At 36.5% G+C, this 27990-nt stretch overlaps 1 protein-coding gene across 1 annotated transcript in view; it reads left to right on the top strand.

Annotated features, from left to right (window-relative positions):
- The first annotated feature begins 2198 nt into the window (after positions 1-2198).
- LOC149785042 (G protein-coupled receptor 183-like) overlaps positions 2199-27990 on the top strand; it is a 66570-nt gene continuing 40778 nt past the window's right edge. Inside the window, exon 1 of the mRNA XM_089978749.1 lies at positions 2199-2709. The gene's annotated coding sequence lies outside the window, so the exon portion shown is untranslated. The remainder of the gene's footprint in view (positions 2710-27990) is intronic.

Raw genomic sequence — 27990 nt, 5'->3', positions numbered from 1 at the left:
GCTGGAGATGAGAAATCGTTTTCTGCCTTCTATATTGCCAATTCTTTATACAGCTATTTTCTACTCTAATGAACACAAATCGAGTCTTGCAATTTCCGTAACGAAAACGTGCACTATTTAAGATTATTCTTTGGTGCATTTCGTTTCATTTCTAACTCGTGTCTGGTACTTAATTGGAAGCCTAACAACAACACGCTTAAAAGCATTGTAAATCTAATAAAACGCGCCTGACTTTTTTTTTGTTCTTGTATATCTTTTGGATTTGGCATCACTACCCCCCCCACACACACACACGTCTAAGCCATCAATTAGTGCTTTACCAGTTTAGCAATCATTTTAGTTATGATAAAATGAATAATATTTTACCGAATCGCACTGAATGCAAGTATGATTTCAAGAAAGCGGCAAAATGTGGAGAAGTTGGCATTCTTTTCAAAGAGAATAATCCTATGGTTGAAAAGCTGAAAATGTACATTTTGTACGCATAATACAATTGCAAGAACAGAATCAGAAGAATAATTCAGGGCATTTTCTCCTCTAAACGTGTTGAATAAGTTGGAGGTTATATATTCTTGAGTCAGGAAAAAATAGATTCCTTTGTTAATGTGCGTGTGTGTGTGTGTGTGTGTGTGTGTGTAACTTGGATTTTTAACCCAGCTTTAACAATTTTTCAGTCATATCACTACTATGTCTGCAGTGTGGCAGTTTATAGTGATGTCTAGCACTGGGACATCATGCCGCGGACATGTAGCATGATGTCCCACCCAGTCACATTATCCTGAAACCAGACCGACCAGACCTAACACTAACCTCTTTATGCTGAGAGCCAAGCGAGGCAGCTGTTAGTATCATTTTTAAAAGTCTTTGCTATGATTTGGCCGGGAATCCAACCCACGACCTCCCGTACACGAGGCAGCCGCTCTAACTACTAGGCAACCGGAGTGGTGATTTCTTTGTTAACATCATGATATGTTACCATGTGTGCAATGCATGTTTGTATCAAAACATGGCAACAAAGAAAGACTTCCTTTTTAATCTCTACATTCTCTCAACTTATTTATTTGTACTTTTTTAAAGATCATTTTACCAAAGTCCAAAATAGAAACTAAGTTTCCTGGCTTGTTGATGATTTGTCATTGGATTCAGCTTTCGGTGATGGTTTGTTCTTTGATAAAGCACATCACATGCTAGTAAAATAAAATGCAGTCTGATTTCCCCTTATTAATAATGACTATTATACATAAATATTGCAGAAAGCAACATGATAAAATGCATATCATTCTTCAACAGAATAACCGATTTATGTTGCCATGACGATATGTAAACTGGTTTAAGACTAGTGATATCTAATACGTTTCTGAACACAAGGAGCCGCAAAAGGGTACATTTAAAAGTTATAGAGTAATCTCTCTGTTGTGGTAAATTTTGCTCCGATTACGTTAATTTGTTGGTCCAGACACAATAAATAGATTGAAATAAGCAGCAACGGTATAAATCTTTCGAGCAATAAGACCGTGTACATCTGATTATTTTTTTAAAGAATAAAACACGCCTATGATCTCTGCGTGTCAATCCAACAATTCATCTGCTGTCTGAGACGAAGATTGACAACACCTAGTAGAATACCCTCCCACCTCACCCTACAGACCAATAAGGTCAGTTGGTTTGCATTGATTTCTAACCCCAATCTTTTTACGCACCATTAAAGGATCAAAAAAGCTCGAATACACAGACATTGCCAAGTCCTGTTATTCAGTGATTTTAAAATGAATTGTTGCAATTGCAATTGGCAACCATGGACGCATAATTATTCAGACATGCAGTGCTGAATTAAGACCCAAACCCTTTAGTCACATATACATGTAATGGACATGAAAGTAATGGGATATGTAATATGAAAGTAATGGGATATGTAACATGAAAGTAATGGGATATGCCACATGTATTGGGTGAGTATGTGGATACTAGTTTCTAATACTTTCTGGCTTTCAATTTGCTACTAAACAAAGCTGGCAAATCATCCAAATGAAATTGTACGGCGGCATAGTTTTCGAAAAGGTAAGAGGTATGTATATTTATCAATCGTACCGAGCTATTCTGAAATTCATTGCTAAATTACTAAATATGCGTCCTAGGGTATAATATCATTACCCGCTGAGCTAATATCAAACCCTGTGATTTTTGTGCCAGCAAACGTTGCCAACCTGTTTTGGATGATCAACTTATCCCAAATTTAAGAAAGCCAAGAATGAATCCGAAAAGCGGAAAAGAGTCTAAGTTGATTGGGTTCTGACGTCTGGCAAGATCTTCGTGGAAAAAAATGCAAAAAATAAATAAAAATAAAACAACACACAAAAAAAAGAATGACTTGAAACATGTTAGCATGAATTAAACACCGATAGCCTACGGGAGGAATTAATGTAACGGAAAGATGACACGATGCCTTTAAAACACTGTTAACAACGATTGTTTAAAGCCTGGCTTTCTGCTTATTTTGAATAATTATTCCCCAAAGCTGCGAATTGTATCAACACCGTGTAGTATAGATTTTTTTATTGTTGTTGTATAGAAGTGGCGCTCGCGCTGCAATACTGTGCTCAGCTGTCACAGAACTGACTTCAGTCGGTGTCGGGTATTCGACAAATCGCCTAGTACTAGAAACAAGAAGGCATGCTAGCATTTGAGTAGATAGCAACAAACACAGTGATGGTAAGAACAATTTATTATATTTTTGTATTCCATTTATCTTTCTCGAGTCATTATTAATTTGTATTCGAAAACGACTTGTACACGCTGTGTAACCGTATGTATGTATGTATGCGTGCGTGCGTGCGTGCGCGTGCGTGCGTGCGTGCGTGTTTTCTCTATTTTTCTTAACCACTGCAATGATTTTTGGGACAAGAGAACGACTACATGTGTAATGCAATGGTTGATACTAATTAGACATATAGGACCATACTTCATCAGGATGGACTATGGTTATTATTCGAGTTATATATAGATGTGTTCAAGTAATTATTATTCGAGTTATATATTGATGAGTTCAAGCAGTTATTATTCGAGTTACATGTAGATGTATTCAAGATAACTTCGTTCGAGATATAGAAATTCGACTATTTATTAAATACGAATGACCACAACTACATGCAAAATGCTGACAAAATTTAATCTCATTAATTAAAAAGCAAACGTTGTTGCGGACTTATGTCTCGAAAAGGACAATTACTCTAAAAATATTCATCTGCATCCATTGTGAATATAATTCACTTCTGAAATGCGGATCCGTCTTTCAATCCGCAAATAAATTTTACAAAGTTCAAATTCAACATAAGGCTTTTGCAAAAGATGAATCTCTGAAGAAAAACGTGAGGTTCTTATACCAGTAATGGGTTCACACAAGTTTCCGTAAATTATTCTGATATAATTAACGGTAGATTTATAAGTTAATGCTCCTATATGCATCCTACACCAACCTCCTATAATTATCTCATAGTTTTTTTAGATGCTTACATGTAATGTACATAAACCTTAGATGACTACATCATACTTTTTAGTGCATACACACAATCTACACCGACCCACTATAACTAACTTTCGGTTTTAACTGATTACAAACAATCTACACCAACCTCATATAGGTATCTCATAGTGTTTTAGTGCCTGCACACAATCTTCGCCAACCAACCTCCTATAGCTACTTCATAGTCTTTTAGTGCCTACGCACAATCTTCTCTAACCTATACCGGGGGGCCCCGAGTTGCCTAGTGGTCTAAAGCGCTCATCGTTACGGATCACTGCCATATCACCTTTGTCTGCGTGGGTTCGAGTCTCGGGCTCGGCCAATGTGGGTATGTGAGAAAGCTTGCCGGTTGCTTCTTGTGGGTCGGTGGGTCTTTCTGGGGGTTTCCCGGGTTCTTCCTCCACCATTTATACTTGCCGCCATGTATAGCCTATCTTGTGCTGAAAATGGCGTTAAACCCTATAACAACAGCAACAACAATCTATACCAGCCTTAGATAACTACCTCATAGTGTTTAGTGCCTACACACAATCTTCGCCAACCTCCTAAATCTACCTCATAGTGTTTTAGTGCCTACATATAGTCTACACCAACTTTAGATAACTACCTCATAGTTTTCAGTGCATAAATACAACCTACACAAACCCTTGATAAATGCTACATAGTTTTGAGTGCATACATACAGTCTACACCAACCACCTATAACTATCTTATGGTTTTTACTGAATACATACAATCTACATCAACCTCCTATATCTACCTCATACAATCTGCACCAGTCTTAGATAACTACCTCATACTGTTTTAGTGTGTGTGTACAATCTTCACCAAACTTAGATAACTACCTCATAGTAATTTAGTATCTGCATACAATCTACACAATCCCCCTAAAACTACCTTGCGGTTTTTACAGATTACATACAATCCATAACAACGTGTGATTGGTTCTTTAATTCACAACAATATTTTTTATGAATATTTTTTGGAAATACAAGAACTCACGATTAAATGGCACCCTACGAAATACAAAAATGTAATTCAAATCTTTAGAGAACAACCAATTACATCTCCGTCACTTTTTTTTTTAACACTTTAGTCTGTTCCTTAAATTGCTAACCTACACGTGTAATTGAAAGTCATAATGCAGGGTCAAGGAAGAGTCTTTATTTTGCAATGAGACTGCGCCATAAAAGTTGTCACACAGAATTTGTGGCCGCACGACTATTGCTAGATTTTTTAAATAAAAAGACTTTTGTTTGTATTTATTAGAGAACAAAGTTTCTTGTATTAATATTTTCCTTAGCACACAGTCAGGAAATGGTTGGAATTGTGTGGCATCCAGTTCTTTTTGGTAAAAAGTTCAACTCCTTTATCTGTTCTTGTAACAAACTCTCAAATCTTGATCAACAAGGATTCGATTTGGTTTGGTGCTTTCGGCACATCAACACAAGTATGATATTTAGTGTCGAGGCAAATCGGACTTAAGTGCCATGCCCAGGGACACACCATGGCAGTCGACACAGGCTGATTCGATGGTAGGACTCGAACTTCCACCCATTCGGTATAGAGTTTGGAACGCTAACCGCTAATAAGAGCCAACTTGACAAGTTACAATTCTTCTTTGAAGTAATTGTACTTGTCCATTCCTACGTCGCATTGTATTTACGGTCTAGACAGAAATACATTTGTATAACAGTGGTCCAATGCTTATAACACGCAAGTCCATTGTAACGGAATAAAAAAAGTGGTTCCCATTCCCAAGGTTGCAATCCATATCAGGGTAGCGAGTACGTTATGGAGGGTTGACAGAACTTTTTTTAAGTGTCAAAACTTATAAAATGTGGAAAAGGGGTCGTGAGGGTCAGAAAAAAAACCCCTGCTTTTAGGTTTGCGGCTAAAAAAAGGTTGGGAGTCTCTGGCTTCAAACATGTATCAATTACGGTGATACAGTAATGGTCAAGGTGCGAGGTTTAGTTATTTTCGAATGCGCTAGAATTTCTTTGAGTTATTCAATGACAACAATACCCGTAAGTTACATATAAGAAAGGTTAAATTGATTATTTTCGCAGTTATAATATTTGGGTATAATAGATAACTAATATTGATGATGAAAATTGAAAACGTCGAAATGTCTTATAATTATATAATTTCGCCATTTTCCCACATTTTTCATATTCGACTAATTCCCACCTCTTTTCCTTCATGACCAGTGGGAAACCAATAAAGTTGGCACGACAATGTGAGATTACAACAATATGTCAGGCATGTGTCTTCTGTAATTGCTTGTAACATTAATCAGGTTTCTTTACAAGCAAGCAGTGATCCAGAGTAGATTTTCTAGAGGTAAGCAAGGAACAACCTCTCCGTTAGGGAAAAATGATGTAATTTTGTAAAAAGCGAATTATGGGAATGTTGAACTCTTTTTTTCTAAAACATTGTTGGTAGAGTGCAAAATAATCTCTCTAAAATAGACAAAGTATGCGACCAAACTCGGCAAAGCTTTAAGGATATAAGCGGACAAGAGACGACAAAATAAGACTGCATATTTGAAAAGGCTATTCTAACAATCTTATTTTAACCTGAAAAAGGCAAGTCCAGGACGGCTAAAAAAGTATCAAATTATTTGGATATTTAACTGTTCTTTGGTTCATGTCATATTAAAAAGTGGAACAATATTTGTTGCATAAAGTGTCTCTCGTCTACATTGCAGAAAATATCTTCAAAGGAGAAATAGGCTCCAAATGTGGTGAATTATAATAATCTTTGTTGCTCATTCTTCGGCTTTGGTTAAAACATCACGCCGGCAAAATCATAAACATGTCCACTCCATGCTTATGGACATGATAAGATGGATGAAATCATAATCATGTCCACTCCATGCTTATGGACATGATAAGAAGGATGAAATCATAATCATGTCCACTCCATGCTTATGGACATGATAAGATGGATGAAATCATAATCATGTCCAATCCTTGCTTATGGACATGAAAAGATGGGTGAAATCATAACCATGTCCACTCCATGCTTATGGACATGAAAAGATGGGTGAAATCATAACCATGTCCACTCCATGCTTATGGACATGATAAGATGGGTGAAATCATAATCATGTCCACTCCATGCTTATGGACATGATAAGACGGATGAAATCATAATCATGTCCACTCCATGCTTATGGACATGATAAGACGGGTGAAATCATAATCATGTCCACTCCATGCTTATGGACATGATAAGATGGATGAAATCATAATCATGTCCACTCCATGCTTATGGACATGAAAAGATGGATGAAATCATAATCATGTCCACTCCATGCTTATGGACATGATAAAATGAATGAAATCATACATGCTTAGGAAACACACCGACCATGTCGCTAAATTAAACGTAATTGTTAAGACAATAATTAAGGAACTATTTCATATGATAGATTATAAATAAACAGTTCCTTAATTTTATAAAATTTTGCTCATAATTTAACTGACTTTGAACATAATCATATAGTTACCCAATCATAGTAAAACAAAAACGTCTTGCGATATTTTCATTTTGCATTTTTCTTTTCCTCTTAGGGAATTTTGAAGTAACAGAATAAATTATTGAAAAGGAAATTAACTCAAGCTTTATTGGTGGAAGAGTATGGTGTTCGATTAGAGGTGCAACAATGTAGGCAGGTCCTAAGATAACTTTGTGCGGCTGCTTTTTCCCCATTTAGATTTGGTAATTGTCAGCACAAGGCGTTGTTGATTTCGCTGTTGGTGCAGATTTTTTGTCGGAATTTTGGAATATTGGAAACAATAAGCAGGATTATGCTAATCTGCATAATCTTTTGCAAACGAAAACTTTGTACAGTACGGTTCCATCGTCTCGATTCGCCACTTTTCCAGTTGTAAAACAAGCGGAAAGTCACGTGCAAAACCGCCAAAAATAATAAATGGGTAATTAGCACATGGAGGTAGTGGGCATATCACCGTCGTACTTTACCTGAAACATGGAATGAGAAGTTCGTGTATAGGTCATTAGAGCTGGGATCTGTTCTCAAGGATGGAATAAATTTTTGATGATGAGATTCACTGCAAAGAAAAAGAGGAAAGGTGGGTAGCACATCCTTCCAATATCCAGACCAAAACTGTTTCGGTAATTCGGCGTTATGTAAGAATCGATTGTAACAAGCGATAATTAATTTGGTGGGTTTCGTATAAACTTTGTATATTTGCATGAAAAATTGAACGGAGCAAGGCGTAGACATATTGAAAAAGTTATGTCACGGAGGTCAGTGAGTGCGTATTTTGGAAAAACGTGTTTTTATTGGAGATTTCGGAAGGAATCTCCAATGCTGTCACTCTGTAACAATGGAAAGACATTTGTCTTTAGACCGATCAATTTAAAACAGTAATTGATCATTTAATTGACGGAATCATATACTTCAAGAACAAAGACCGTCAAAAGAGGCTGAAAACAAAAAAAAAACGATTTCAGACAGATGATGTAGCCTACTACAACCACCTGTCAACCCCCGGTGTTTGACAAGATTTTATGAGCTATATTGGCAACTTTTATCAAGAAAAGGTCCATTCTGTAGAAAACCTTTCTCCGCTAGTGACAATGACAAATATCCACATTTTAGCGATGTTCCCATTTCATTGAAAAAATGGGCAAAATGTACAAGAAATTTAACAGTGATGTAGGAATAGTCATTAGTAAGAGGTAAATCAGTAATCACTCCGGCAGAGAACAGTTAAACATTGAAAAGGAACAGAAATGCCATTCATTGCTATTAGAGGCAACCGTTAAATATTGAAAAGGAACAGCACTGCCATTCATGGCTATCAGAGAGAACCGTTGAACCTTTAAAGGGAATTGGAATTCCATTCATGGTTATCAGAGAGAACCGTTAAACCTTTAAAGGGAACTGGAATGCCATTCATGGTTATCAGAGAGAACCGTTGAACGTTTAAAGGGAATTGGAATGCCATTCATGGTTATCAGAGAGAACCGTTGAACGTTTAAAGGGAATTGGAATGCCATTCATGGTTATCAGAGAGAACCGTTAAACATTGAGAAGGAACAACAATGCCATTCATGGCTATCATAGACAATCGTTAAACAGTGAAAGGAAAAACAGTGCTACTCATGAACCGGTTCCATTTTTTAAACAGGAGGAAGATAAATTTCCTAAGGTGGAAAACTCGAAATAAATTACAATCACAAACTTTTTGATTGCATATAGATGGCAGTCTGAAAGGGAAATCAACGTGTAATGAAAACACCTTATGTGCTTAATATTCCGCCGAGTGTAGAAAATCTGTACTCAGTGGTTGGTACATTAATTCCTTGCTGTGTTTATGGTTTTGTTATGTGTTTATATTGCTCTCTCTTGCTCAACACACACACACACACACACACACACACACACACACACACGAGGACTATATTTTGTGATTTCATCATAATATCAAGTGTATAGTTTAAATAAACAAAATAGGAATAGCTCAACAACGTCAATTTTAACCAGTCAACATATACTGAAACAGTTTAGTGGAGTAGTCTTTCTTCATAAAAAAGCAAAATTCTTTTTTTTAATATAAATTCTAGCAATCATGTTTGATAAGATAATATAGCGTGCTCTAATGTATCTTAGTGAAAAGAAGAAACATTTTTCATCGATTTAGAACATTGTGACAAGATAATATTTTTCATCGATTTAACATTGTGACAAGATAACATTTTTCATCGATTTAGAACATTGTGACAAGATAACATTTTTTATCGATTTAGAACATTGTGACAAGATAACTTTTTTTATCGATTTAGAACATTGTGAAAAGATAACATATTTCAATCGATTTCGAACATTGTGACAAGATAACATTTTTCATCGATTTTGAACATTGTGACAAGATAACATTTTTCATCGATTTAGAACATTGTGACAAGATAAATAAACGGTGCAGCTTCTAAGTCGGATTCTGAAAGACGATTACATCTAGATTAAGAGGGGAATGGGCGTCTCTTGTCCGCATATATTCTTTATTAGTCAAGCATATATTCTTTATTAGTCAAGTATATATTTTCTATCATAATACAACTTTACAAGACGGAATTATTAATGAAAACAACATTCCTGTTGTTTTTTGGTAAGAGTTGTTTTCCCTAACAAACAAGCACTTTCTTTATTTCACGAGCTCTTTAATCTGAACAGACTTGTTTTGTCAGACCGTCAAAACACATCCCCAGACAAAATACAATTTCTGAACAGACTTGTTTTGCCACAACGTCAAAACACATCCCCAGACAAAAGAAAATGCACAGTACCATGTGATATCTCGTTCCAAAATGTCGTTCTTGTGTAAATTGTGCTTTCTTGTGTACCAAATGAATTTAAAATCGACTGGACAGCAAATTTAGGCAATCCACACGGTAATTCAAAGCAATTTGTGCATCGTCAATGATTTTATCGGCGACGTCATGTCTTGGATAAACCAATCAGAAGTTGATATTAATTCACTGAAAAGTTTGGCATGCTCTGTCTATTCTTAAAACTCTCCAAACTTCAATTAACTATATAATCATGAAACTGTTTAGCATTTTTGTTGTTGTCGTTGTCCTTGTTATTTTTCTTCAAATCAATAGAAGCGATATTCTTGATTGGTAAATAATAATCAATTAAATCCATAATCATGTAAAGTTGTATATTCAGCGCTTTCATTGGTGTGTTTTGTATGTCTTGTGTGTTTCTGTTTTGTACCTTTGCTGTTGAGAAAAACTCCGCTTCGTAAGTGCTAAGGATAAAAAACAAAAACTGGCTTTGCACTTTTTGCCGTGTGTTCTCTCTCTCTCTCTCTTTATATATATATATATATATATATATATATATATATATATATATATATATATATATATATATATATATATATATATATATATATATATATATATATATATATATATATATATATATATATATATATATATATATATATATATATATATATAGTGTTTATTTGTAATACAGGCCGCTGGCCCATGATACATATCATGCATCATTCGATACAAAAAGTTTTTATAGTGCGTAACAAAAAGAATATTGTATCTATTTTAAGTAATATACATGAAAGTAATCATTATTGCATTATTCGAATTGGGTGATATAACACAAGTATATACTGCACACACACACACACAGATATATATATATATATATATATATATATATATATATATATATATATATATATATATATATATATATATATATATATATATATATATATATATATATATATAGGATCGACGTTATCTCATGCACGTACTGTCTGATATCTACCAGCAAATAACATGCGAAAGCAACTACTTTACCAGCGATATTAGACGGTACAGTACACATTTATTAACCTTATATCCATATATATAGATATGATTCATTCTTGTTTTAGTTTGTGGATGCGATTAAGAAGTGATTAACTTTTTTCAACCTCATTATTTCTTAATTGTTTTAAATGTTACAGCAGCATAATAACATCACAGAATAAGAAAAAAATGCGAATTTCAAGATTTTATTATTTTGAAAAAGTGACCTTAAAAGTCGATTTTTTTTCACTAAAAGTTTGTATTTATCTTTATACGTGACTTTAATAGGCCTTTGTAAAAAAAAATGGATAAGAAAAATAGGAAACGTACATTTTTATGTAAGAATACTATAGCTTAAGGTTATTAAATGTGTACCGTCTGATATCTCTGGTAGAGTATCTGCTTTGGCATGTTAGTGGCACATTTGCGAGACGGGTACGCCTTAACAACGAGTACATCCTAGATAGCGGACAGACAGTACACGCACAGTAACCTGGTTACTATATATTGAGTTTATAATTGCCATCAGTCACCACATCTCTTAAAAGTTCTATCAGAAGAAAATAAAAATGTGAAATAAATTCCCTTGCACTGTATTCATAGACTAATAATTTAATTTTCGGGAGAAGGGGAGAAGGAGGATGCTGGGATTTATTTGAAATAAATAATCTTCCTCTAATTTGTTGAAGAAAAAAAGCAAATAATATGCATTAGATTAGTTGACAAAAGTAATTATCTTAAAATAAATGAGAAGAGAAAAAAAAAAAAACACCGGTTCCAAAGAAAATCCCAGGCTAGCCCAGTAAATAAAATGAAATGTTCCTCATTTTAGTGTATAATTTCATTCCTGACAGGCTTGAACGTGTGGCTTGTAGTTTGTCGTCATAATGTCAGAAAACTGTTGACGTAGTAATTTTTAATTCGTTTATGTGGGTCTTTTATGGCACAGTAACACAAGTATATTATTTATTGCTTAGGTAATTTGAGTTAAGATCCTTGCCAAGGACACACAATGATAGCTGATGCGGGGTGATCCGATATTAGCGTTTGTATTTGGACTACTTCGGTTATGTCTACGAGATAAAAATATGATTGAAAGATATATATATATATATATATATATATATATATATATATATATATATATATATATATATATATATATATATATATATATATATGCACATTAATATGCAGGAAATTCATACATTTTGTTCGCCCGAAGTTTCTTAGCATGTAACCTCTTTAAATGAACGAATATCGACGTCTAATTGATCAGAAACGAGGATAACGTTAAGACGACGTCAGTGGTAAATTGCAGATAGTAAGCTATTGATTGACAACATTGTTCCTTGTAGCAGAACATACACTGCATTTACAGACTGCTTGCATTCCAGACATATGTATTATCAAATATAGCGCATTATATTTAATGTTGGCAGCACGCAAACTTACATATGCCTTCTTGTCGATACAAAAATTGACAAAGATACCGGCATCCATTCATCAATAATCACATGCATTCCTTTCTAGATGATTTTTCCGCTGGTGAATTGTCCGCAATTATCGATATAACAACCACATTGTCTGTCTGAAATGGCTTTTTTCAGATCACGTTTCATCCGGCTTTGTTGGCCGTGGGGCCATATTCAAAATTTTTATAATTTCTGATGTCGAAACTATTTATTTTCTTTATGAAATGTTTCCTGCTAGCCTTATATGCTGTTGGTAATTTCGCTGATCAAATCACCGCCGTCAAAGCCCCACAATGCCTAAAGGTCTCTGTTTATCTAGATTGCGATTACAGTAATATCAATCCTATGTAGTTCGTACGTAATTGCAATCAAGGCGCTTGTAATTACATAGGAAATGCTTCATGCAGCTTCTTTAGGCTTGAAACCGAATATTATTTTCGTATTTTGCAAATCTCGTATGGTGTGGATTTATTTCAGATAAAAATACTTTTTCTCCAGATTTACTAACTTGTTTAATACACCATTACTAAATCTGCGCAAGAGTGACATGGTAGAAAACTGGGTCGGCATGTCAGAATAAGCATTTGATTGCTCTGCTGTTCTTTTCATTGGATCCATGAATTTACAGGTAAATTGTGATTGGAATGGAAGTCTTCTTGAACGATATCTTTCTGTCAGTATTAAATTTCGTATTGGGTTATTAATCATCATAAAGATTTGTTTCCCTTCTTATCAAGGAGTTATCTTCCCACGATAGTTTGATGACAATGCATGGCAAAAACAGGAACTCTTTATTCAGTTTTAGGTGCTGGAAGTTATGATAATAATTATATTTTTAAAAAAAACTTCGTGGTTCCATTTTATGTAAATACACACATTTTATGAATTCACTGAAAACTCTTTCTTTGCTCTAAAGTTAGTATGTACTCGTGCGAGATCGACCAGTATAAGGTGACGTTATTTGAATTGGGAACACGCACAGTGGAGAGAATGTTGGCACTCCTCTATGCTACTTTTATGCATTGTGACTGAAATTTCTTTCAACGTTTAATTATGGAAACTATGCACTATCTAAAACAGATAGTTGATCAAAATGGCTGCTCCCATGTTCTCGAAAAATGAGCCTTAACTAGTCGAAACTACACTAATTTTAGAAGTTATTAAAATAGGCAAAATGATTTTTGCCAGAGTAGACAATAGCAATTTCTGAAACTGCAATAAATTAATTATAAAATATAGAAAAGGTTGAAACAGTCATCGGCTAGATTTTTCCCTCCAATTTATCTTTTCGAGGCCAGAAGTGGAAAAGACAGAGGAGCATAGTCTTTTGAGAGGTGCACATCTGATGTAAGCAGATACTATAACCCAAGCTAAATCCATCAATCAGACAGGAGATAAAGGAAACTAAAAGTTATTTTAACAATACCTAAGATTTATAAGATCTTTTGTATATAACCAAGACAGATATAGAGGAAAACCTGGGAAACTCTTTTTCTTTAAATACCAAACATGTTCAAAGTATGAACCTGTAGAACTGAACCATAGTGAAATACGTAACATTTGGGAGCCAATCACCTTGCCGATACCACAGATTCGGAATTCCCCGAGACAGTTATTCTTTCCTTTTCGTGCTTTCTTTGCCTGACATACCACCATTGTATTATAATTAAAGTCTATATTTTGAGCAGATTGCTTTACTTTGTTTGTTTAAACATGGCTTAGAAGGTAAATGACGACGGTAATGTCATGGAATAAGGTGGAGATTATTTAAGGTTTGAACGTTTGCTGCAGCACGATGGGAGAGTTTGAATTCGAGTGTTCAATGGCTTCCATGAGAGCTCGAGCAAATGCTTCTTTTTTGTATCATCGTTATTGTAATCAGTTACAAAATTAATAGGTTTCCAAAGACTTGCCTGAAAAAAGTGTCCTATATAATCGAAGAACCTATACTCAATGGGCACGTGCAATTCATATATTCCAGCTCAGCTGTCGTTACAATTCTACACCGGTCAAACCATATGAAACCCTGAAACCAACTTTGCTACAACCCCACATCTACCCCCAACCCATTCGTCATATGTCTTTACTCGACTCCAAATCTTCTTCGCCAATAGTGTACAAATCAAAAGGCTGAGTTCATACATTTCGAGTAAGATTTCCAAGTCTGGATTAAGACTTTTTGCTCGAGACGTGGAGTCAGATCTAATGGCAGAAGAGCCTGATCAAGGATGGGAAATACAAGGATCATACACGTTTGGTCGTCTCCACCTCTTTGTCAGGAAGAGTTCTTGTCGACTCTTTAACGTCGTCTGTATTACAGCATGGAAATTGTGCGTGCTGACTGAGTAGAGATTTTCCAATCGTATGATATGGTAAACGTTTGAATTTACCAAATGGTGAATGATCCCTATATTTCCGAACTCGACGATATTTGATATTATCCGTGGATATTCTATGTGATTCATGCCGTGGCATTTTTAAAAGATGCGATATTTTGTGAGAGATAGCATCTAGAAGTTGTAATGCTGCAGTAATAGATGGTGTTAACTTTACATTGTGTAGATCTTTCGTCAAAATGTCTAACAAGTCAAAAGATATGTAATTGCTATTCCTTGAAACGTTTTAATGAGAGAAAAAAGAATAGAACTAAAATATCATTATGTATTTTGAGGGATTTATACAATACTTTTCTGTTCCTCACTTAGAGAATCAGATTCTTGTATTTTGTGATTTCATAAACCAATTTGTGTCAAGGATCAAATTCATTTAACATTCAAAAAAGTCCAAGGTTGGATGCGTGATGCGACCCGTACTTACAATTGATATGCGATTTTCACTCTATTTGCTGCAATTCAAATCATCATCATTCGGAACACTAACTGAATCGACCGAATGTAAACAGTTTTACATGTGCTCACGTTCTTAAACATCCTGTGTCTAATGTGACTTGATCGTGGAATTTCAAATGTTCTTGAATGATAAGTGATTGTCAATTATTCTATTTTATATCAACCCAAAGACATAGTCTTGCAACTAAGAGATGACTGGCCAACGATTCCTCAACTCGGCCTCGCTTAGAAGATAATCATCCCACACTTTAAACATCACAAGTGTTGTATTTGATTGTATACAAGGTTCATCCAACTGGAACAGCTTAGACCCAGATATGTCCACGCGTGATGCGCTGACAGATAATATTCTGCACCGCTTTATACAGTTTCAAGCAGAAGAGACGCTACTGCGGGACGAGTCTGGACCTAAAGGCTGAGGGTGAAATCTGAGGATTCCGAATATTATTTTTTTTCCCTTAGCGATACCGGTAGACGTTGGCACACGGCAATCCGTGTATGATTGTTATGCTTACACGATCCATTTATATAACCTATATGCTGAGCACCTACAAAAAGATGTACACACACACACACACACACACACACACACACACACACATGCCGTTACGACTCTAGGTCTTAAAATATTTAACAGAAAGAAGTGAAACCAACGATTTAAGTAAAATTCACAAGTTATTTATTTCTCAAGATGCAAAGTGAAACTTCAAGAGACACTTATAGTATTATGAAATAAATCCCAAATAATCCCAAATGTATATCACAAGTCTAAAACAACACAATGTTCCTAAAGAATTTCAATAGTCTTAAATGTACTGAAGAAACACAATTATGCCAACCAGAACGTATTTAAATAAGTTCACAAAAATCCAAAGTAATGTGATAGTTAAAAAATTGTCAAAGAGCGCTTTACTAATTCCAATGAATAATTTAAATAAATAATTACTCTTGAATGATATCTGATGTCAGCAACATAAATGCAAACTATGATCATGGATTCCAACAGACTGATATAGCACAGGATTTAACTTTTTGTTTATCAAATCCCTATTTATATTTATTTTCACTTGACTTAGATGTGAATAATTCCAAAGAAAAATTCCACTCTCATCATGAACAAAACTCTGGGCCGAGAATATTCCTAACTCTAATGCTATGTAAAGATTTACAACTTACAATCATGGATTAAAGCTAAACACACAATTAAATTATATATATATATATATATATATATATATATATATATATATATATATATATATATATATATATATATATATATATATATATATATATATATATATATATATATATATATATATATATATACATACATACATACATTACAGTAAAATTGCGAAACCAGCGAAATCCCTGAAAGTTTCATATTGAAGTTAAATTAAAAAGAATGAGTAATGATGGAGAAAGCAAAGGAACGTGGCTTCATTTTTTGGTCCTCATTTCAATCTAATGCAAACAAAAAGGTGGGGTTACGGCTCCATGTAACTAATTGGTATTATGAAGCTATAACATGTGCCCAAATATGGCTTCCCATATTAAATAAAACCTGCACGAATGTCATCGTATAATCAGCTAGTCTTTCATAGCAGTATATATTTAAGACTAAACGTGCGGCTCCACTTAATTACTCAAATAATCGAAGTCTCCATATATGCCAGCTGGAAATGTGGCTTCCCAAATTATATTCTAGTTTGTGGGGCTTTTTACTGATGTCACTTCAATTAAATGGGTGATCAAAATGGTTAGGTTTCTAATTGCAGTTCACTTGATACAGGACTATTTAAAGTGCCTTGTTGGAAGTAATCATTAACTCAGCATGGGATGTCTTGTGTCACAATGGCTAACGGCGCTGAAGAAAAGTTTAATAGAGATCTCTACGAAATATTCGACCAAAATAAAAAGAGTCTCATACCAAAAGAGGTTTGTTCACGTGATTGAATATATCAAGGCTACCAGTCAAGATGCAGACAAAAAAGTAGACAACAATAATATCTCCTTTCAAAATAAGTTAGTTTTTGAACTTTCGACTCTTGCTGGGCTGTGATTAGCTGATACATATCTTTAAACCAGATGTACGCGCTCACTGGAGGTAATGTCACTACTCGTAATAATAATAATAATAATAATAATAATAATGTGGACTTTGTGTAGCGCCTAATCTTTAGAAGCTCTAAGCGCTTTACAACATTAGACAACACCTAAAACATAAAAAACATATAAGCTATTATTACAAAAAGCAAATACCATGAAATCAAAAAACATAAACCACATGCTGAGAATATTTAACGAAGGGGACATTATTAAGTCTGTAAGTTTGCTCTTGCAGTCGAAATAAGTGAGTTTTAAGAGCACTCTTGAATGGGATCACTGAGGCTTTGTGTCTAGGTTCAGTGGGCAATTCATTCCACTTTGCTGGGCAAAGGAATGCAAAATAACGTTGTCCATATGACTTCGTTTTCGTAGTGGGAATAATGAGTTCACGATTGTCAGAAGAAGAGCGTAAGTATCTTGCTGGTATGTAACGTGAAACGTAGCACAGAGAACAAAATTTGCATTTGAGTCTCGATCGAATGGACAGCCAGTACAAGGTACAGAACAGCGGGGAGGTGTGCTGTGATCATGGTACTCTATGTATGATCCGAGCAGCTGTGTTTTGAACTTTTTGAAGTTACTGAAGTAGATATTGAGATGAACCAGACAGAATTGAGTTACAACAGTCCAGTCTTGAAAGTACTAATGAACATAAAAGTGTTTTAGTGGCATCAACTGAAAGTTATTTGCGAATGGAGCTGATGCGTCTCAGCTCAAGATATGCAGCTTTGCATATGTTCATGACATGTTGGTGCAACGTGAGAGTACTGTCCAGAGTGACACCTAGGTTTCGTACTGACTGTATGAATTTAATGTTGGTGTTACTGATATTTACTGTTTGAGGTAAAGTATGTGACTGAAAAAGTCTTTGTGTTGTGATCAGAATGGCCTCAGTTTTATCATTATTCATCTGCAGCGTGTTACATGTCATCCATGATTTCACATCAGAAATGCACCTCTCTACACCTTGGATGGCAGCATCAACTTCAGTTGGGTGGCTAGATTTTTATATTTGGGTGTCGTCAGCGTACAATTGGTGAGACACTGGATGATGATCTATGACACTTGATAGCGGCTGAGTGTACAGAATGAAGAGCACAGGTCCAAGAACAGACCCCTGTGGAACACCATAACATAGATTAACTGGGCTGGAGTGTATTCCATTTGCAGACACAATTTGTGTCCTGTTGACCAAGTAGGACTTGAACCACAGTACGGCTGTATCATGAATGCCAAATACCTGATGGGGACGGTGAAGTAATATATCATGGTCTATTGTGTAAAATGCTGCAGACAAATCAAGGAGGGTGAGGACTGTAATCTTTCCTCTATCCAAAGCAGAGAGAATGTCATTAACTACTTTTAGAAGAGTAGTTTCAGTATTGTGGCAAGGGCGATATGCAGATTGTACATGGCTAAAAAGACTGTTTGAATTCAGATGAGATATAAACTGGGATAGAACAACCTTTTCTAAGATTTTTGATATGAATGGGAGATTAGAAACTGGGCGGTAGTTCTTTAAATCGTTGTGGTCGAGTGTTGGTTTCTTCAGCAGAGGCTTTACAATGGCAGTTTTGAAAAATGATGGGAATTCCCCGGATTAGAGAGAGGCATTAATAATATCAGTTTGTGAAGGCAATACTGGATCTAAGCACTCAAGCAGCAGTGATGTTTGAATTGGATCAAGTTCACATGACTTTGGTGCACTCTTCATCACGATTGTACGTACTAAATCCATAGAGACAGGTTCAAATGCTGCTAAAATTCTGTACCCCAACCGTATGGTGACGACGAGTCAATTGAAATTGTGAGCTTCCGTTGCTGTGTTTCGTTTGGTTTTCTTCTATGTATGGGTGTTTTTTTATAGTATTTGTTATTTATTACCATAATCGCGTATTAGCTCGTTCGTGTAAAAACCGATCCCCAAACCGAATAGGCAAAAGCATTCGCGCAATCACATCCAAACGTGCTGCAGAAGTTGCCTTGTTCTTGATGGATAGTGTTCTACTATTTGATGCACCAGCAGTGCTTCCGTCTGACAATGGGTCAGAGTTCACTGCACATGTGACTTATGTGCTGCAAGAACTGCGGCCGGAGTTCAACCTTGTGCATAGAAAACCCCGCCATCCACAGAGCCAAGGTCCAGTTGAAGGAGCCAACAGAGACATCAAAGATATGCTGACAGCCTGTCTTGGGGGTAACAACACATCCAACTGGACATTTGGGTTGAAATTCGTTTAGTTTCAAAAGAACGGTGCCTACCATTCTGTAATACAAAGGTTGTCATATGAGGCAATGTTTGGCTGTAAAGCAAAACTTGGACTGACTTCAACATCATTGCCGACATAAATGATTGGAAACGTGCATGATGAGCAAGATTTGTTGTCTTCCATGGCATATAACTTGTTGTCAGACAACAGAGCATCCACCCAACCTGACACAGCGCCGTCCACCCAGCTATACTTGCCACCACACACCTAAATTGACCATCCATCCTGTTTAACTTGACACCATCTACCCATCCTGACACATTACAGTCCACCCAGCCAGACAAGCCGTCTTCAACAACTGTCTGCTAAAATAATTGGACTCTTGTTTTAGTATTTCATGAACTTACCTAAAATGTTCGGGATTTCATGAAACTCCTCAGCGAATTAGTAACTTCTCGAACAGTAGTAGTTCAACGACAGGAGGTAGCTTTACAATCAATAAGAATTTACTTTCAATAAGAAGTAGGGATGTCGAACCAAAAACTTAAGTCTGTGTTACTCAGTAAGTTGGAAAACCGTTGATTTCAGACATTGAACGAATAACGAAAAGAGCCACATTCCCAACAAAATTAACCCGAAAGTATCCAAACACAGGAACTCATCTGGTGGGGGCCCCAAGTGACTGAGTGGTGTAAAGCGCTCACCGTTACGAACCACTGCCACCTCACCCCTGTCTGTGTTGGTTCGAGTCTCGGATTCAGCCAATGTAGTTATGTGAGAAAACTTGCTAGTAGCTTCTCGTTGGTCGGTGGTTCTTTCTGGGGTTTCCCGGGTTCTTCCTGCACCATTGATTCTAGCCGCCATGTAGGGGCCACGAGTGGCCGAGTGGTCTAAAGCGCTCTCCGTTACGGATCACTGCCATCTCACCTCTGTCTGCATGGGTTCGAGTGTCGGATTCAGCAAATGTGGGTATGTGAGAAAGCTTGCCAGTAGCTTCTCGTGGGTCGGTGGTTCTTTCCGGGGTTTTTCCCGGGTTCTTCCTCCACCATTAATACTGGCCGTCATGTATAGCCTATCGCGTGCTGAAAAATGGCGTTAACTCCTACAACAACAACAGCAACAACAAAACTGCCATGTATAGCCTATCTTGTACTGAAAACCCTACACCACCAACAACAACTCAACTGGCCAGTTAGTCAAGTCCCTTGAGATGCTTCACAGCTGGGTCAAAAGTATGATGGACCGATACGAAACGTACAAATAAGAAACTATGCTGAATGCTACACTTAAACCTCATCGATAATTTGGCCTACATGAAAAAGTCTAACCTTTCTAATACAATCTTATTTTATAAAAATCCAGTCCGGTGTCAGTTAATCACAAGAATGCAATTCTTGCGATAATATTTATCCAAGTAAGTATTCCATAACTCTTTATATGTTGTGTTGTTATGGGTTTAACGCCACTTTTCAGCGTAAGATAGGTTATACAAAGAGGCCAGTATGTTTGATGGAGGAAGCACCACAGAAAGTCCGTGAAGAAGCAATGTCCAATGGAAGCTACAGGCAAGCTTTCTCGCATACCCCTTTTGGCCGAGCTAGATATTCGGACAACGCGGACAGAGGTGAAATGCTAGTGATTTAAAACCACTCTACTGCACGTCCCCTATCTCTTTACTTTATTATTATTATTATTATTATTATTATTACCATAATTCGTACCTGTATCCCGCTGCACCATTGTGTTATGACATATTTCCTTTAGGGTCTCCAGGCAAATTTTTCCGGGACATAATTTAATTGGTAAATTTTGTAGATGGCGTTGATATTCTTGTCACGCAAGTGTTTCGTTTTTATCCTTTAACCTGGAGTTAAGTCATAATATTTTGATTCTCTACGTCATAGATTGTATGATTCTTTCTTTGACTTTTGTTATACAACTACGTTGGTATGGCCTGTAGTTTATTTCTTCTCTTTCTTCCATCTATATATTCTTGCTGTGCAGATTCTCGCTGTCATTCAAACATGATGTAATTGCTCTTTGCTTTTGTTTTAAGTGTATGTTTTGAGGAAGTAATGTTTTTCACTTGAGAAACATGTATTATCAAGCAGCTCGTGAAATAGCAATATCTGAGTATGACCGACGTTAGAAAGTCGCACGCGTCAAGCCATCTTAAAACTATTCTGATCATACAGCTGTATGGCTTGAGGTAATGTAACCTACCGCCAGCAGTAGGAAATTAACCAATAATACCGCTGTCAACTGATTAGGCACAATGCGTGTTTTTCAGACGTTCAATGTCTGATGCACGTCACCTTGTTGACTTTCATCTGTTGTGCAAATCGCTGTGGTCATAACTTTAACGGTTTTCAACCGTTCGTAGTACAATTTTGATTATATGCTCAAAATTGAAACCAACACCTTACATAGGTACTTGACGCAAGTTTATTTTTAATTCTTAAAGTATTGTGATTGCATATTTTAAAATAATTGTAGTATTATTACCTATCTAAACCAGAACCTTCTATTTTTGCACACGCGTGTTCAAATATTCTGCTACCTTTCTCAGACATAGGCAACCCGTGATAAATTTGCATAGTGTGCACTCGCGTGTAACATGAGGATGAAGTCGGGGTTGGGAGTACCTCCAGCAAAAATGCTGTTATCATGCTACTTGATTATGAAATCGTACGAGTCATGATTATGATTCCAAATCCAGTACATTTGCAAACCTTTACTCCATTTTCAGTGCCTACATATCAGGGTCGTTAATGCCCTGGCTCCGTATCCGTGACCGGAGTCGCCAGCGGTTTTCAATTTCGGCCAACACTTTGGCAACCTTAGCCAGGTTAATTATTTCATCCTCAATAACAATCGAGTACAGTCCGGTAACTTTATTGAGACTGCTTTGTGCCGCCGCCAGAATTCCAGAATCAGCAAGGCCACCAGTAACTGCGGTCGTGATTCGGTAGTGTATACTACCAATGTTATAACTTGGTCTTCAGCTATGTAGCAGAAAGAAGCGAAACCAATACGTTTAATAAAATTAATAAATGAGTTATTTCCCTGGAATACAAAAGTTACAATTCAAATGACTCTTAAAGTATTGTGAATTAATTCCCCAATAATCTAAATGTCTAATCACAAGTCCAAAAGTATAGAATGTTCGAAATGAATTCCAGCAGTCCCGCATATCTTGATGTATTATATAAATATAATCCCGAATGTTTTTGAATGAGTCCTCAATAATCACAAAATAGTGTTTAGTCCTAAAAGCATTTTGTAATTCCAGTGAATAATTTAAATAAATAATTACTCTCAAATTATATCTGAACACAAGTGTAAACTCTAATTATAAATTCCCAAAGACTGATAAAAAACACAGATGAAGAATTGTTTACAAAAACCTCTTTATATAATCCATATTTGACCTGTGTCGCAATAGCATTTTCTGAAATCCTAATGGAACAATCTAAAATATTGTCAACACGTTCTCGAACTAAATTTTTACTAAATATCTTTAAAAACATGACGATTCTCCTGTAGGCCAAAACTCTACAGTCAATCACGGACAAATGTCAGGCACAAAAGATAAATTAGACATATAGAACACCAGAATAAGCGTTTGTATTTTACAAGTTATTATGACTCTCTGGTTTTATCATAAGTAAAGCGTGAGAAGCCACAAGCTTTGTTAAATTCAACAAATATTTTTTTCCCTTGAATATAAAGTGAAAAATGTAAAGAGAACCCACGTTATTGCGAATAGAATCCCAAATAATCCTAGAATTCTAGACAAGTCCTAATGATAAAGTTTTCAATAAACTTTAGTGGAAGTCCAAATCAAATACAACGCTGGAAGTGTTGATGTGCCTGTGGTATCCCATGTCGTGATGACATCAACAGTCTTTTGTTGGATTACACTAATACAATCCAAAAATAAATCTTTATCTGAAATTTCACTATAAATCGAGTCTCTATTTCCAAGAATATTGTTTCTGAGCACTTTGCATTTCCAGAGAAAAATCGCTTGAATGAAATAATAAGAGTAAATAAAATTCCAGCCAAAATTAATTACTAGACACAACAATATAGTTGATTCTGCTAAGATCTTAATGCACGCATAAATAATTTTTTCCAGTAACAAGATTATATAGTCTTCTACCCTACCTGAGGTCACAATTATCATTTTCTATTATAAAAGAACTTTTACCTAAGGCAAATTTTCATTCCGAAAGGTTACCTATGTTTACAAGATAAAATCTTAGTTATAATTTGAAGCCTGTTACTAAAATTATAATATAAAATGTAGCAAACAACACGTAGACTCGGCATTTCATGGGGAATTTCCAAAATTTTAGACTCACACTGAGATAAACATGTTGTTTACGAAACTAAAATCAATGATTTAGGTCAGGTAGAAAATGAACTTGCTTTTGGACAAGGTCAAGTCTAACATAAAATGTTACATTATCAAAAGCATATAATACAAAATAATATAAAAACCTAACTGAAAAAACATTGCAAACTGAATACACATAACATGGCATCGCGGTTTTCGCTGTTGTTCCGCTTCGATTATTCTCCTGCGTCAGTAGCTTTGTGGCTCCATCAATGTTCTTCTATTAACATTGTCATTGTGGGGACTAACTGCATGACTGGCTGGTCTTGTTTAGCTGCAATACGCGCATGCACTTGCACCCAACCATTATTCTTTACTGTTACAACTGCCATGAATTATGGAAAATATATTCCGGGGTAATCTTAAAGTCTCCGGCAATCACGAGTTCCTGAAGTTTGTCATCACATTCAATTCGAAACACGCCGATTCCACCTTTGCATCTTACTTCTAACGATCATTTGTTTCCAAGAGCTATTACACTGAAAAGTGCGTCATTGTTGAATGATAGTCGAGATCTTTCTCGTAGTTAAGTCAGTGATGGTTTAACATACTTTTTAAGGATTGACCCGGGATGGATTGGGATGTGATTTTATTTCATCCTCTTACGCCTGACCGTGGTGTATCTTGTTCGGCGTTTTCGTATGCTAATGCATTGACTCCAAGTTTTAATAGAGTTAGTAGTGGCACATTATGGTCCAACGATCGAGTTCTATCTTGTCCTCGCTTAGATTACATTTGAACATATACGAGGGCTTGGTATCCGCTGTCAGCTGGTTCAACACCCTGTCCAAAATTTCTGCAACATCGTGTCCGCGTTCAGATTCCATCACGTGTATGTAATAATAAATTTTAAACATAAACGCCAACTCAAACTGATCCCACGAGTATTTTCAATCGATCCGCAGGGCTGTGAGGGTCACACGATCTCAAGGCCTTCTTCTTCATTTGCTTGATTCGGTTCTTCGCGTCGGGTTCCGGTTGTTGCTTGGGTTTTACTACCAGCTTGCCAAGATATTTAGCTGCTTCCTTAAACATGGCTATATTGTTTTATTTCCGTGTAGGTTCGCGTGTACCAACAGGTTCAGATGGAGTTGCCGCTTCCGTCTGTTTCTTCGCGTCTGCCGTTTTTCGGCAATAGCTGAATGGGATTGGGGAGGTTCGTAGCATGGTCCGGTTTGGGGTTTGGGTTAACGCTGACCTGCGCGACGTCGTCTTATACATTTTCATTGGTCTACTCGTCTCATAAGCTCTTTAAATATTGCCTTGCCTTGATAAACGTATCTATCTTGAAATGTATCAATTATTAGAGCATAGGCTACCCACTAGTAACCGGTGGCATGTTTATACCCAATGATTTCCCTGTGTATCCACTTGGGCTATATTTTGTACATCTCTGTATCATTGATTTCACTGATCTCATTATTTTGATCTCGATGGTACTTTTGACTTGTCTCCACTGGAAGGGCGGGGGTGTCTGGTAAAAGCGGCATGTATGATTCAACCTCTGTCAGCGATAACCATACATGTTCAGTCTCTTTAGTTTCTCGTCCAATCGATTACGATTAAGAGTACTTAGGTGGCGCTCTACAACTTCTTAATTTGCATAGCGTTTGACTTTTTAAAAAAATAATTTTCCCGGTTGTCCTTGCTAGTTATACTAACTATTTAGTATAGACCTATTATATCTCAGGTATTGTTAAAAGAACTTTTAAGTCCCTTTATTTTGGTGTATGATTGATGAGTGTAATATGCGTTATAAAGTATACATCTTGGCCTTACTCCACATGTACACCTTTAAAATAAAAAACAGCTAGCTCTTTCTGGACTTCAGAGGTAAATTGTATAAAAAAGGAGCCAAATTTTGTATATATATTTTATATATTCGGTAATTCATTCATTGCAATTTCAAAAGCTGGTATTGTCTAGTCTGGCAAAATTCGTTTTCCCTATTTTAATAATTGCTGAAGACAATGTACTTTAGACTTATTGCATCTGATATTTTTAGCGCATGGGAGCAGCCATTTTGGTTAGCTGTGTCCTTTGATCATGTACAAAATTCCACAAGCTGTTATGTTATTGTAGGGTTTAATGCCATTTTTCGGCACAAGATAGGCTATACACGGCGGCCAGTATAAAAGGTGGAAGCAGAACCCAAGAAAACCTCAGGAAGAACCACCGACCCACGAGAAGCTACTGGCAAGCTCTCTCACATAACCACATTAGAGCCAAATCCGAGACTCGAACCCACGCAGACATAGGTGAAATGGCAGTGATCTGTAACGGTGAGCGCTTTATACCACTCGGCTACTCGGGGTCCCAATTTCCACAAGTACGATATCCAAAGAAATATCAGCCACAGTACATGAAAGTAGCATAGAGGTATGCCAACATTCCTTCCATTGTGCATGTAGGAAATGCAAACAACTTCACCTTATACCAGTCACTCTCTCAGACGTTCATAATATAAGCAGAGCGCCCTCTAACGACGTTCCAACAATGACTAGAGGCAGCAGACTCCACTGGACAAAAGAATGAATAAAAGAATACACGTACTGTATCAGATATATGTCTGTTGAAAGCGAGTCCACTACCTATAATTACTTAAGAACGAGTGGGTCTACTACCTATAATTACTTTAGAAACGAACGTGTAATTGCTTTATATGTTCAAGTTTCAGCAAATATGCGTTATATAAATCATGTTGTCATACTGTTCCTTTCTTTTTAAGTTGATTATTTTGTCCTTGATTTTAGTGTACACAGATTCTTTTCTTTTTATCTCTTTATTATACACGCAGCACCTGGCAATCTGCATTTTCGCTCCCACAAAATCCAGGAAACCAGATATCAGCCTTCACTGACAGTCATTGCATGCAATCATATTCGTGAAGTCGATTGATGAGTGTAATAAAATTAAAAAATCAGAAATTTGTCGCGTGCTTCTTTTATGCTGATTTATTTTTACAATCAAATAAGTATTAAAGACCTTCATTTCAAGCAAATTTCACATTTCTCCATCAAGGAGACAGTTACAATTTATTGCACCGTTTCAACGGGGGTGGGAGGGGCTTTGTCCCCATGACTCCTCACCAAGAGCATTTCCGCATCCCGTCCCCAATTTTGCGGGCACTGCTTCCCGTTCTTCCTATCCGCTGTCTTTTTATTTTAGCCTGTGCCTGTCTTCCTATTGAAACCCATGCTTACCTTCAAGTTCACCGTCCTTGGCACTATCTTTCATCGTCTCTATAGTGAATAACCACTGCAGCTGATGTTCTCGCCTAGAAGTCGCCGATAAAATAGACATTGTCGAAGTACAAATAGGTATTGTTCTTAAATTTAGACCATGAATATTACACTCACCCAGCCCGCAGAACTTCACAAATGTTCGAAGCTGTGAAAATAAGTACCAAACTGTTTAGTCTCCAATTAATGACGCTTAACGCGTTCGGTTTGGGACGTGCCATTTTATCATAGATGGTAGGGGTGGTAAGAAATGTGTCTTTTTTCAAGGTATATAATTAGTTCTTTGTTCTATTTTTGTCTTGTATGAATCGAAACAAGAATATTTCTTTTTCAAACTATTATTAAGCCAGAATATGTTTCAGTTGGAACGGTCTCGTTTTCTTTAAAGTGTAATCGACTCTCCGTACAAATGTAGTTAATTAAGAAACAGTCCCGGCCTAAGATGTGTGGGACCCAAGGAAGCAAGCGAAGAGCGCGGGGCCCCAAGCCTGAAAGTGCGGGGCCCAAGGCGGTTGCCTCGTTCGCCTTGCCCTAGGGCCGGGCCTGTTATATATGGGGAGATTTTTAACGTAGCTTTAACATTTACTCAGTCATATCGCTACGACGTTTGCAGTGTGACAGTTTATGGTGACGTCTATCACCGGGGCATCATGCCGCAGACATGTAGCACGATGTCCTACCCAGTCACATTATCCTGACACCAGGCCGATCAGTCCTAACACTAACCTCTTAATGCTGAGCGCCAAGCGAGGCAGCTGTTAGTGCCATTTTTTAATAAGTCTTTGGTATGACTCAGCCGGGAATCGAACCCACGACCTCCCGCA

This window comes from Sinohyriopsis cumingii, chromosome 13 (assembly GCF_028554795.1).
Source record: "Sinohyriopsis cumingii isolate HCF-2022 chromosome 13, ASM2855479v2, whole genome shotgun sequence".
NCBI classification, from domain to species: Eukaryota; Metazoa; Mollusca; class Bivalvia; order Unionida; family Unionidae; genus Sinohyriopsis; species Sinohyriopsis cumingii.
The sequence above is the reverse complement of the archived record's forward strand: the minus strand, read 5'-3'. Positions and strand labels throughout refer to the sequence as shown.